The sequence below is a fragment of the Mus musculus genome, chromosome 4 (genome assembly GCF_000001635.26).
Source record: "Mus musculus strain C57BL/6J chromosome 4, GRCm38.p6 C57BL/6J".
In the NCBI taxonomy this organism is placed as follows: Eukaryota; Metazoa; Chordata; class Mammalia; order Rodentia; family Muridae; genus Mus; species Mus musculus.
This window is the reverse complement of record NC_000070.6, coordinates 28,352,702-28,366,009: the sequence shown is the minus strand read 5'-3', so window position 1 is coordinate 28,366,009 and position 13,308 is coordinate 28,352,702. Positions and strand designations below refer to the sequence as shown.

At 36.5% G+C, this 13,308-nt stretch overlaps 1 non-coding gene and 1 pseudogene across 1 annotated transcript; both read right to left on the bottom strand.

Moving 5' to 3' along the window:
* Positions 1-565: 565 nt before the first annotated feature.
* Gm25378 lies at positions 566-694 on the bottom strand. Its single transcript, XR_003955519.1, has one exon. It is a non-coding gene; the product is annotated as a small nucleolar RNA SNORA17 (small nucleolar RNA).
* Gm11907 (predicted gene 11907) lies at positions 11,012-12,248 on the bottom strand (annotated as a pseudogene).

Here is a 13,308-nt window from a genome sequence, read left to right as displayed (position 1 = left end):
AGGTGGTGACAGGTAAGGGGGAGCAGAGTGTCTCTCCCTTGTCCATGCCACCACAGAATGGAAGGGTCAGCTCTTCCAAGTTTCTATCCTCCATGCTAGCTCATCCACATATTTTATAATTTTCAGGTCTACTCTCCAAATTACTAGAGATGGCCAAGGGTGGGTCAGCTCTTTGGCTCTCATGCCCCTAGGACTAAATCTCCCAAGATGCCCAGGTGATAGGAAGGGCCAATTCTGCACAGCCCTTAGATATCAACATGTTCTTGAGTGGCAGCCAGGACCAGGAATATGCACCTGACCTTTGGCGGTAACAGACCCTTACTGCTGCAAAGTCTCTACCCAGACATAGCCCCAGTGGCAGCACAGGATATCATGGTCCCAGGTGACATCACCAGCTAATTACATCAGGCTGATCCTTATGATATTCGAGTCTCCAGTCTGCCTCTCTTTATTGTGCATCTTGAGTCTCATTTGTTCCATAGGCCTTTGTGGTCCAGACTGATTATGTCTGGGCCCCATGGCTCGGATCTAGTGCTCATCTCAGTAGGCTCACCTTTTTAAAGGGAATGTTAGGCTGTCCATTCAGATGTTTGTAGATAAGATCACTAAGCGTAAACACAGCCTCTCTCCTCTTGACCAACTATTGACACACATGTGACACAAAAGTCACACCTGCAATGTCTCCAATTTTCCTAATTTCCCACTCTACTTTAAAAAAACCTTTTCTCCTTCTTTTCTGCTGTATCGTTTCTCATCTACTCTTTTTGAGTACAAAGTTGCTCACAGGGCTTTTGCATACATCGATTGTCAATTTTCCACTAATTATTTTGTGTTTATTAAAATTTACTTTTTTACATGTATTTTGCTACAAAATTGCTCAACCTATTTTTATTACTGTATGTAGCTACTGTTATTTTCCTCTCTTTTCTTTTAGGTAGGGTGTCACTATGAAGTCCTGGCTAGCTGCATCCCTACCTCTGACTCTGGTGCAGATTATAGATGGGTGGATGTGTGCCTGGCTGTCATTTTGATTGAGAGTTGCTGTATTTATAAATCTGGTTTGGTTCCATGTTGTAATGTTACCATTGTTGTTTACAATGATTCTTTCCATGTCAGAGGAGCTGGAATCAAGCCTGGTATAATTAAACACGAGAGATAGGTATATTATCATAAAATTACACACACAGGCCAACTGAGAAAAATTGCACCTCTCTATAGCTATGCTTGAGGCATGTTTGAATTCTGAAAAACTTTATAGAACAGGGCATATGAGCCAAAGCCTGTCAATATGGCTGTATACAAACATAGAAATAGATGGCTCAGAGCCCAGATCATGGATATCCATACAAGGGCCCTCAACAAATTCAATTCATGTTCTCTTTTAAAGTAAGCATTGTTGACAAGTATGGAGAAGTAACTGACAGGAGTGCATTAAGGATATACTACTGTCTACAGCATGCCTGCCTGAACTATCAGAGAGACCCCACTCTTATAAAAAGTACAGAGAGAAGACACCACTCAGGCTCTGACACAATGCTCACCAATCACCAAACATAACCAAAGAACCATCAGAAAAGCAGTGTTACTAAGCCTATTTAAAATAAATTTGCAGGTACATTTTTTAAAGATATATGTTATTACATTTTTTTCTTCATTTACATTTCAAATGCTATCCCCAAGCCCCCTATGCCCTCCTCTCGCATTGCTCCCCAACCCACCAACTCCTGCTTCCTGACCCTGGCATTCCCCTGTACTGGGACATATAATCCTTGCAAGACAAAGAGCCTCTTCTCCCAGTGACAGCCAATTAGGCCATCATTTGCTACATATGCAGCTAGAGGCGTGAGCTCAGGGGGTACTGGTTAGTTCATATTGCTGTTCCTCCTAGAGGGTTACAGACCCCTTCAGCTCCTTGGGTACTTTCTCCAGCTCCTCCATCGGAGGCCCTGTGTTCCATCCAATAGATGACTGTGAGCATCCACCTCTGTATTTGTCAGGCACTGGCATAGCCACACAAGAGACAGCTATATCAGGGTCCTTTCAGCAAAATCTTGCTGGCATATGCAACAGTGTCTGCTTTTGGTGGCTGATTATGGATTATGGATTAGATCTCTGGGTAGGGCAGTCTCTGGTCCTTCCTTCCGTCTCAGCTCCAAACTTTGTCTCTGTAACTCCTTCCATGGGTATTTTGTTCCCCATTCTAAGAAGGAATGAAGTATCTACACTTTGGTCTTCTTCTTGAGTTTCATTTGTTTTGCAAATTGTATCTTGGGCATTCTAAGTTTCTTGGCTAATATCCACTTATCAGTGAGTACATATCATGTGAGTTCTTTTATGATTGGTTTACCTCACTCAGAATGATAGCCTCCGGATCCACCCATTTGCCTAAGAATTTCATAAATTCTTTGTTTTTTGTTTTTGTTTTTGTTTTTTTGTGTTTGTTTTTGTTTGGGTTTTTTGAGACAGGGTTTCTCTGTATAGCCTGACTGTCCTGGAACTCACTTTGTAGACCAGGCTGGTTTCAAAATCAGAAATGTGCCTGACTCTGCCTCCCAAGTGCTGGGATTAAAGGCATGCACCACCACTCCCAGCTAAATTCATTGTTTTTAATAGCTGAGTAGTACTCCATTGTGTAAATATACCACATTTTCTGTATCAATTCCTTTGTTGAGGAACAACTGGGTTCTTTTTGGCTTCTGGCTATTAAAAATATGGCTACTATGAACATAGTGGAACATGTGTTCTTACTACCAGTTGGAATATCTTCTGGGTATATGTCCAGGAGAGGTATTGCTGGATACTCCAGTCGTACTATGTCCAATTTTCTGAAGGAACAACAAGACTGATTTCCAGAGTGGTTGTACAAGCTTGCAGTCCCACCAGCAATGGAGAAGTGTTTCTATTTCTCCACATCTTCACCAGCATCTGCTGTCACCTGAATTTTTGATCTTAGCCATTCTGACTGGTGTGAGGTGGAATCTCAGGGTTGTTTTGATTTGCATTTCCCTGATGATTAAGGATGTTCAGCATTTTTTCAGGTGCTTCTCAGACATTCGGTATTCCTCAGGTGAGAATTCTTTGTTTAGCTCTGAGCCCCATTTTTTAATGGGGTTATTTGATTTTTTGGAGTCCAGCTTCTTGAGTTCTTTGTATATATTGGACATTAGTCCCCTATCTGATTTAGGATTGGTAAAAATCCTTTTCCTATATGTTGGTGGCCTTTTTGTCTTATTGACAGTGTCTTTTGCCTTACAGAAGGTTTGCAATTTTATGAGGTCCCATTTATTGATTCTCCATCTTACAGCACAAGCAATCGCTATTCTGTTCAGGGATTTTTTTTTCCCTGTGCCCATATCTTCTAGGCTTTTCCTCACTTTCTCCTCTATAATTTCAGAGTCTCTGGCTTTATGTGGAGTTCCTTGATCCACTTATACTTGAGCTTTGTACAATTAGATTAGAATGGATCAATTCACATTCACATTCACATGATAACCTCCAGTTGTGACAGCACCATTTGTTGAAAATGCTGTCTTTTTCCCACTGGATGGTTTTAGCTCCTTTGTCAAAGATTAAGTGACCACAGGTTCATTTCTGGGTCTGCAATTCTATTCCATTGATCTACCTGTCTGTTGCTGTACCAGTACCACATAGTTTGTTGTTGTTGTTGTTGTTTTGTTTTGTTTTTACAGTTGCTCTGTAGTACAGCTTGAGGTCAGGCATAGTGTTTCCCCCAGAGGTTCTTTTATTATTGAGTATAGTTTTTGCTATTCTAGGTTTTGTTATTCCAGATTAATTTGCAAATTGCCCTTATAACTCAGTAAAGAATTGAATTGGAATTTTGATGGGGATTGCATTGAATCTGTAGATTGCTTTTGGCAAGATAGCCATTTTTACAATGTTGATCCTGCCAATCCATGAGCATAGGAGATCTTTCCATCTTGTGAGATCTTCTTTGATTTCTTTCTTCAGAGACTTGAAGTTCTTATCATACAGATCTTTCACTTCCTTAGTTAGAGTCACACCAAGGTATTTTATATTATTTGTGACTATTGTGAAGGATGTTATTTCTCTAATATCTTTCTCAGCCTGTTTATCCTTTATATAGAGAAAGGCCACTAATTTGAGTTAATTTTATATGCAGCTACTGCACTGAACATGCTTATCAGGTTTAGGCGTTCTCTGGTGGAATTTTTAGGGTCAGTTATATATACTATCATATCATCTGCAAATAGTGATATTTTGACTTCTTCCTTTGTAATTTGTATGTCCTTGATCTCCTTTTGTTGTCTAATTGCTCTGACTAGGACTTCAAGTACTATATTGACTAGCTAGGGAGAAAGTGGGCAACCTTGTGTAGACTCTGATTTTAGTGGGATTGCTTCAAGTTTCTCTCCATTTAGTTTGATGTTGGCTACTGGTTTGCTGTATATTGCTTTTATTACATTTAGGTATGGGCCTTGAGTTCCTGATATTTTCAAGTCTTTTATCATGAAGGGGTGTTGGATATTGTCAAATGCTTTGTCAGTATCTAAGGAAATGATCATGTGTTTTTTGTCTTTGGGTTTGTTTACATAGTGGATTACATTGATGGATTTCCATATATTAAACCATCCGTGCATCTGTGGAATGAAGCCTACTTGATCATGTTGGATGATCGTTTTGATGTGTTCTTGGATTTGTTTTGCAAGGATTTTATTGAGTATTTTTCCATCGATATTCATAAGGGAAATTGGTCTGAAATTCTCTTTTTTTGTTGGGTCTTTATGTTTTTTATGTATCAGAGGAATTGTGGCTTCATAGAATTAATTGGGTAGATTACCTTCTGTTTTTTGTTTGTTTCTTTGTTTGTTTTATTATTTTTTTTTGAATAGTTTGAGGAGAATTGGAATTAGGTTATCTTTGAAAGTCTGATAGAACTCTGCACCAAACCCATCTGGTCCTGGGTTTTTGTTGGTTGGGAGGCTATAAATGACTGCTTCTATTCCTTTAGGGAAAATGGGACTGTATAGATCATTAATCTGATCCTGATTTCACTTTGGTACCTGGTATCTGTCTAGAAAGTTGTCTATTTCATCCAGGTTTTCCAGTTTTGTTTAGTATAGTCTTTTTGATAGGATCTGATGATGTTTTGGATTTCCTCAGGTTCTGTTGTTATATCTTCTTTTTCATTTCTGTTTTGTTAATTGTGATAATGTCCATGTGCCCTCTAGTTAGTCTATCTTGTTGATTTTCTCAAAGAACCACCTTTTGTTTCATTGATTCTTTGTATAGTACTTTTCATTTTCACTTGGTTGATTTTAGGCCTAAAGTTGATTATTTCCTGCCTTCTACTCCTCTTGGGTGAATTTGCTTCCTTTTGTTGTAGAGCTTTTGGGTGTGCTGTCAGACTGCTAGTGTATTCTCTCCCTAGTTTCTTTTTGGAGGCACTTAGAGCTATGAGTTTTCCTCTTAGGAATGCTTTCATTGTGTCCCATAAGTTTGGGTATGTTGTGACTTCACTTTCATTAAACTAATAAGAAGTCTTTAATGTCTTTCTTTTTTTTCTTTCTCTCTCTCTTTCTTTCTTTCTCTCACTCTTTCTTTCTTTCTTTCTTTCTTTCTTTCTTTCTTTCTTTCTTTCTTTCTTTCTTTCTTCCTTGATCAAGTTATCATTGAGTATAGTGTTGTTCAGCTTCCATGTGAATGTTGGTTTCCTCTTATTTATGTTTTTATTGAAGATCAGCCTTCATCCTTGATGATCTGATAGGATACATGGGATAATTACAATATTTTTGCATCTGTTGAATCCTGTTTTATGACCAATTATATGGTCAATTTTGGAGAAGGTACCATGAGGTGCTGAGAAGAAGGAATATCCTTTTGTTTTAGGATAAAATGTTCTGTAGATATCTTTTAAATCCATTTGCTTCATAACTTCTCTCAGTTTTAATGTATCTCTGTTTAGATTCTGTTTCCAGGATCTGTCCAATGATGAGAGTGGGGTGCTGAAGTCTCCCACTATTATTGTGTGAGGTACAATGTGTGCTTTGAGCTTTACTAAAGTTTCCATAATGAATGTGGATGCCCTTGCATTTGGAGCATAGATATTCAGAATTGAGAGTTCCTCTTGGAAGATTTTACCTTTGTTGAGTATGAAGTACCCCTCCTTGTCTTTTTTGATAACTTTGGGTTGTAAGTCAATTTTATTCGATATTAAAATGGCTACTCCAGCTTGTTTCTTCAGACCATTTGCTTGGAAAATTGTTTTCCAGCCTTTTACTCTTAGGTAGTGTCTGTCTTTTTCCGGGTTTGGTTTCCTGTATGCAGCAAAATGTTGGCTCTGGTTTACATAGCCAGTATGTTACTCTATGACTTTTTATTTCGGAATTGAGTCCATTGATATTACAAGATATTAAGAAAAAGTAATTATTGGTTTCTGTTATTTTTGTTGTTAGTGTTGTGGTTCAATTCTTGCAGCTGTCTTCTTTTAGGTTTGTTGAAGGATTACTTTCTTGTTTTTTCTAGGGAATAATTTCCCTCTTTGTGTTGGAGTTTTCCCTTTATTATCCTTTGAAGTCCTAAATTCATGGAAAGATATTGTGTGAATTTGGTTTTGTCATGGAATACCTTGATTTCTCTATCCATGGTAATTGAGTGTTTTGCTAGGTATAGTAATCTGGGTTGGCATTTGTGTTCTCTTAGGTTCTTCTGGCTTTCATAGTCTTTGGTGAGAAGCCTGTTGTAATTCAAATAGGCCTGCCTTTATATGTTACTTGACCTTTTTCCCTTACTGCTTTTAATAGTCTGTCTTTAGTTAGTGCATTTGTTGTTCTGGTTATTATGTGTTGTGAGGAATTTCTTTTCTGGTCCAGTTTATTTGGAGTACTGTAGGCTTCTTGTATTTTCATGGGAATCTCTATCTTTAGGTTAGGGAAGCTTTCTTCTATAATTTTGTTGAAGATATTTGCTGGCCCTTTAAGTTGAAAATCTTCATTCTCATTTACTACTATTATCCATAGTTTTGGTCTTCTCATTGTGTCCTGAATTTCCTGGTTTTTTTTTTTTTTTTTTTTTTTTTTTTTTTGAGTTAGGACCTTTTTTCATTTTGCATTTTCTTTGACAGTTGTATCAATGTTTTCTATGGCATCTTTTGTACCTGATATTCTCTCTGTTATTTATTGTATTCTGTTGGTGATGCTTGTATCTATGACTCCTGATCTCTTTCCTAGGTTTTCTATTTCCAGAGTTGTCTCCCTTTGTGATTTCTTTATTGTTTCTACTTTAATTTTTAGATCCTGCATGGTTTTGTTCAATTCCTTCACCTGTTTGTTTGTGTTTTCCTGTAATTCTTTAAAGGATTTTTGTGTTCCTTCTTTCAGGGCTTCTACGTACTTACCTGTATTCTCCTGTATTTTTTAACAAATTTTTTATTAGATATTTTCTTCATTTACATTTCAAATGCTATCCCAAATGTCCCCTATAACCTCCTCCCAATGGTAGTTATTTATGTCCTTCTTAAAATTCCGCTATCAGCATTATGAGATATGATTTTAAATCCAAATCTTGCTTTTTTAGTGTGTTGGGGTGTCTAGGACTTCCTGTGGTGGGAAAACTGGGTTCTATTGATATCAAGTAGCCTTGGTTTTTGTTGGTAAGGTTCTTGTTCTTGCCTCTTGCCATCTGGTTGTCTCTGGTATTAGTTGGTCTAGCTGTCTCTGGGTGGAGCTTGTCCCTCCTGTGGTCCTGGAAACCTGTGTCAGTACTCCTGGGAGACCAGCTCTTTCCTGGTAGAACTTGTGTACAGAGGGCTTTGGAACTGCCCACATTCCAAGTACAGATGGCAACCGTAAGGCTCCTGTTCCAGCTCTTCCATTGTTCCTGTGCCCTGCTTGCTCCTCAGTGGTCTTGCCCTGACCAGTTATTGGAGAGAAAGTTGCTATCTCACCTCTGAGCCTCAGAGTGGAAACACTACTGGGAGAACAGCTCTCTCCTGGCTATACCTGTTCACAGAGAGCTGTGGAACAGTACAAGCTCCAGGTACAGATGGAGATAGAAAGATTTTTAAAATACCATTTTATTCTCAATTGATTGATATCTTACTCTGAGAACATTTTGTTTACGGCTTTTGCATCTATTTAAGCTAAGCTTAATATCAAATTATACAAGACATATAATGAATTTAGAATATTCTTACTTTAAATTTACAGAAATGTTTAATTTGGGGTGTCTTTGTTTCTTAAGGGATTATTCCTTGAATTACATATGAACATAGAATTTATGCTAATGAACCAAGTTCAATTATAGTAGCACTATAAATTAAATTGTTAAGACTCTATCATTTTTAAGGGCTATCAATTTTTATAAACTTTAATTTTTTTCTCAGAAATTAAAATTTCCATGGTTTCTAAACATAAGAAATAATATTAAATAATAAAATATGAAATATAATTTAAAAATGAACATTATTTAAAATAATATACTTTGAATACCATTTTCTTACACTAAAATTAAGAAGCAAATTTTTAAAGATTTACTGGCCTAAAATACACTAAAGGATTTTGTATATTTACTTTTTGTTTATGATCTTTAGAAATGCACTATTTTCAGTTGTTTAATGGATTTATCTGAATCTTGTATGTTATATATCATTTGCTCTTTCTTTGCAATTAATGGATTTTTTCTGCCCTTTTGGAGTTCCATATTTATTAATGCAGTCATCTCAATTTTGACTTTTGGTGGTTCTCACCATTGAAGCTTTGCTTATTATTGTCACACATACATGGATAGTCATCTCTACATATGTGGGCACTTACGTCATAAGGGTCTATTTGTTATATTTAACACGTTCTGTCATTCTGTCACATTAGACTCATAAATATGGGGAGAAGTAACATTACAGTCCTTTATAGAACTATAAGCTTAGAATTCACACACCATCATCTTTTTAGTCAAGAAAGTGGAAAGACAAGACCACTTCAAAGGAAGTTGAAAACTATTTAGTCTTTAAAAGACTAAATAAAATATGGGAGGAATTGCTAAGTCTTACATAGAAGAAAATTACAGATAGTCATTTCTACAACTAATCTATCAATAGTTCATACTTTGTTTTGGTGTATTGTATTTTATCTCTTTTGTTTTTAATATTTATTACATCTGACTACTTCATTTGCTTCTTAGTAAAATTTATATTTATAAATTTTGCTAAAGCCAAATTAACCTCACTGGATTTTGTTTTCTCTTTCAAGAATTTGTTTTTTTTTTTTTTAAGATTTATTTATTTATTATATGGAAGTACATTGTAGCTGTCTTCAGACACTCCAGAAGAGGGCGTCAGATCTTGTTACAGATGGTTGTGAGCCACCATGTGGTTGCTGGGATTTGAACTCCTGACCTTCAGGAGAGCAGTCGGGTGCTCTTACCCACTGCCATATTTAACACATTCTGTCATTCTGTCACATTAGACTCATAAATATGAGGAGAAGTAACATTACAGTCAAGAATTTGTGATTATTTTTTCAGATATTGACTATCCCTAATTAGCTCATTTCACTTTTGTTTCCTAATTCACAATGTGGAATCATCACTAATAAGATCTATTAGTATTTTATTTTATATTTATATAAAATAAATGTTATATGCCATATAAATTTTATATTTCCAATCTTTGAAATTTCAGAGAATTATCTTTTTTATTATTTTTTCCAGAATACTGTGAATTTTCTGTGATTCCTTAGTGCTGAAAACGGTGCAGTTTTCTATGTATTTCTCCAGCTCACATTTTGTCACTATTAAGTTGCAAAAGTTTATGGCCATACCTTTTTTCTATTTCAAAAAGCATAATGGAATATATATATATGTATATGTATATATGTGTATATATATGTGTGTATATATAATGTTTATACATGTATATATATATATATATATATATATATATATATATATATATATATGTATGTATATGTATATATGTGTGTGTGTGTGTGTGTATGCACACAACTACTTATTTATATATGAAGTATTGTTATTGCTGGATAAAATAGTTAAATCCATATGTGTGTATGTGCTTATGATTTTGCAATAAAAGATTAATAATTTTGTAATCTGGGTTAGATAAATAAGTTCTCTTACTATTTCTTTGTACATAAAATTCCCACAATGGTAAAACATTTCACATATACTGTGGAGCACAGATATTCTAAATCTCTTTTAAAACACCCCTTTCAAAGGTTTCAGTGAGTCCATTAATGAAATGATTAAATATTGCTTAATCGTGAACAGAATTGGTTTTCCATATATTAGTATTCCCACTATAGTCTTTTAAATCATATTCATATTTAATTTATATTCTGAAGTAGCTGCCTAACACACATGTTTTAGTATGAACACACTGCATCAACAATGCAATAGTTAAATGTATTTTCTCTCATACTAGGTGCACATAGAGTAGCCAAAGATGAAAACCTCTGTTGAATAGGATGCCGGTAGTTTTGTTTAGACACTAGGAATAACTCTATCCTGACTCAGCAACAATTCTGTATAACTTGTTGGTCTGTTGTATGCAATGCCACCTGCATATTAAATATTAGTATCAGACATACTTAGTTGTAAAAACATAAATAAACCAACTATATTTGTTCCAGTGGTGGTGGTGGTGTTACAGCTATCATTGCAAAGAAAATCTAGTCAATTGCTCAGAACAAGAGAAAGCCTATGCTGCCATAATCTCATACCTGGGTGTCAGTTTCAGTTTCTTTGTCATCATTTCATTTTTTGTGTTCAGTCTGACAAAAAAATGTGATTGAATGAATTGATGGATGAATCTTCTTTGGAGCATCTATTCAATTGTGCATGCAAGAGAGTGAATTCAGATCCCATATGTAAGTAAGAAAATGACAGCTACTAGTGAGTTGCTGTATGTTTATTGCAGATAAGTTTTCATTGTGTAAGATTTCTTTAAAAGCTATTTTAGGCTGTTTAGAAGGTGGGAGCCAATAGTGGAAGAATGTTCTCATCAATATTGTTTTTTAGGGGGTGCAGCAAACTTTATTGATAGTATTCAAGAGAGTAGGGAGGGTTCTGTAAGTCCTGTAACTTCTGTAAGTTATTATGAGGGTCTGGGATGGGAATTGTAAAGGAGATCTCAGTTTTGGAGGACTAGTAGGGTCAGGGACTTCTCAGCAATCAAGGGCTTCTCTCTTGCTCTTAGTGTCCTTGGTGGGGTGGGTAGTCCATGGTTTCTTACTCCTTGGAGGCCATGTAGGCCACGAGGTACACCACCCTATTGCTGTACCCATATTCACTGTCATACCACGAAAGGAGCTTTACAGAGTTATGATTGATAGCAATGCCAACCTCAGCACCAAAGTTAGAAAAGTGGAAGTTGCTGTTGAAGTCGCAGGAGACAACCTGGTCCTCAGTGTAACCCAGGATGCCCTTCAGTGAGCCCTCGGATGTCTGCTTCACTGTCTTCTTCATGCCATCATACTTGGCAGGTTTTTTCAGGCAGCATGTCAGATTCACAATGGATACATTGAGCGTAGGAACACGGAAGGACATGCCAGTGTGCTTCCTGTTCAGCTCTAGAATGACCATGTTTACAGTCTTGGCAGCACCAGTGGATGCAGGGATAATGCTTTAAGCAGCCACGCCATAGCTTTCCAGAGGGGCCATCCAGTTTTCTGAGTTGCAGTGATTGCATGGACCATGGTCATGAGCTCTTTCACGATGCCAAAATTGTCATGGATGACATTGGCCAGGGCCGGGGGTGGGGGTTGGGGTGGTAAGCAGTTGGTGGTATAGGATGCATTGTTGACAGTCTTGAGTGAGTTGTCATATTTCTCATGGTTCACAGCCATCACAAACATGGGGGCATTGGTAGCAGGGGGGGAGATGATGAGCCTTTGGCCCCACCTTTCAAGTAGGCTCCAGTCTTCTCCATGGTGGTGAAGACACCAGTAGACTCTACAACATACTCAGCACCAGAATTACTCCATGATGTTAGTGGTATCTCGGTCCTCGAAGATGGTGATGGGCTTCCCATTGATGACAAGCTTCTCATTCTCAGCCTTGACTGGGCTTTTGAATTTGCCATGGGTGGAGACATACTGGAACATGTAGACCATGTAGTTGAGGTCAATGAAGGGGTTGTTGATGACAACAATCTCCACTTTGCCAAGTGCAGAACAGAAGGCAGCCCTGGTAACCAAGCACCCAATATGGCCAAATCAATCCATACCAACCTTCACTGTTTTGTCTACAGGACAAGGCTGGCACTGCACAAGAAGGTGCAGCTGTCTCTGGAACAGGGATGAGCAGAGAGCCTCTCATTAATATTCTTTTAGAAGACATTGTGAGCAGAGAAACAGGGACTACAATGTCAAAATGTTTGCAAATTCAAATATTTCCAAGATTATTTATAAATGGAACTAATTCATAGCTAATTTTGAGTTTGGAATATAAAACTATTTTTTTTTGTTCCACATCCTCAGCAGTTTTTTTAATAAATCATAAGATTATTTTTCTCTCATTTTGCATGTGTCTTGATCAAATTTCTACAACAAAGTCAATGTCAAATATGTTACTTTTCCACTATTATAGAAGTCACAGACCATCAACAAGGTTTTATAAAGTGTTTGAATGAAATAGCCAATTTCTAATTATAGCAAGAGCAGGATCATTTTTGTTACCATACTTATAAGCCAGATATGACAAATGCTGTGATTTATCAAGGCAGGTGGATCAGTGATTTTTACTTTACTATGCTCTGGAGACATGAACCCAAGAAATATAATATACATCTGAGAACAGGCAGGTTACCATATAGATTACCATTTTAATATATAAAACATATTAAGCAGGTGATATATACCTGTAATTCTTGGACTTGGGAGTAGAAGATTACCTCAAGTATGAAGTCATCTTTCTATATGCATAAATTGCTACAAAGTGAGTTTTTGGTCAAAAACACTGCATAACAATCTCCTGTTTCAATCAAGGAAAAAAAGACCATGCATTTAGGCAGGTATAACAATGTATGCCTTCAATTTGGGAGCACAAGAGATACAGACAGTTGGATCTGTGTGAGTTTGTATCCAAACTGATCTACATAGTAAGTTTCAACCTGCCAAGGAAGCACAGTGATGCTCTGTCTCAAAAATAAACAAACAATAGATTTATATGAAAACCAAAGAGTACTATGTTTTGTAGTTTTAATAATAAATTGTAAAAAAAAAAAAACTTTTAGCATGTAGTATTTATAATTATAAAAAACACATCAGTGAATTTATCAGTTATTACATGATGAAATATTAATGTAAATTATGTGAT